Source organism: Monopterus albus, unplaced genomic scaffold (assembly GCF_001952655.1).
Source record: "Monopterus albus unplaced genomic scaffold, M_albus_1.0 scaffold2.1, whole genome shotgun sequence".
Lineage (NCBI taxonomy): Eukaryota > Metazoa > Chordata > Actinopteri > Synbranchiformes > Synbranchidae > Monopterus > Monopterus albus.
Window position 1 is genome coordinate 6,570,746 of NW_018127882.1, and position 876 is coordinate 6,571,621.

An 876-nucleotide genomic window follows, 5' to 3' on the forward strand; every position below is an offset into this window, starting at 1 on the left:
AATTGAAGCAGCTGAAGAAAGCTGTACATGGTGCAGCTTTAATTTGGTCTAAAATGCAGCGCAAATGTGTTGCTTTAGTTTATATTATGCACTGTTTTGGTTGGGCGTATCTCTGCGCTTCTTTTCACAGAAATCTGATTGCAAGACTGGTACAGTACAAGCCCAAGAGAAGTTCTCTAACCCCGGAGCGTATAGTAAGATGTTGGCTTGACTTATCAAAATAAACCTGCAATGTGGTAGTTGACATAATGACATCTTGGAACTGGCTTTGTTAACCTCAAATCGGTAACAATGCTTTACTAGCATATTCCTCTCTGGCCTCAGGGCCCTTGCATCTTAACTCATAAGATGAGTAGAACTCAAATCTTTTGAGTATTATGTGGTGGGTTTGTTGTGTAGATCACTTTTGTTTCAGATCATTCTCGTCTGTCTGCTCCAATCTCGCCTGCCTCTGAATGCAAACCCATCTGTGGAAGCTGTCAGCGAATATGAGTGTGGGCCCCTGAATGAAGTACCAATCTCCTGTGCGCTTGAGCTTAGATCTGAACCCCTGGCGTCCTTCGCAGAAGCCGTTCTGTCTGTGTGTGTGCCTTTTTCTTTTCCCTTTGGTTTCTCAGGTCAATCTGCATAAACTGTCTATTTGTCTGGGATGGCCTAACCTGTGATGAAACATGAGAATCCAGTCACATTAAGATCAAGAGCTGCAAGCTTGTCTCGCTAATACTGCATCACTTCAGTGTCTTGGGTGCAAGTTAAGTAATTTCGGTTCACCTGATTTTCCTTTGACACATGGCTTTAATGTGAAACAACATGTTGCATGCACATCAGCTATGCATAACATTTTATTTGTACTAGTGTATAAAGTACAAACTTGGT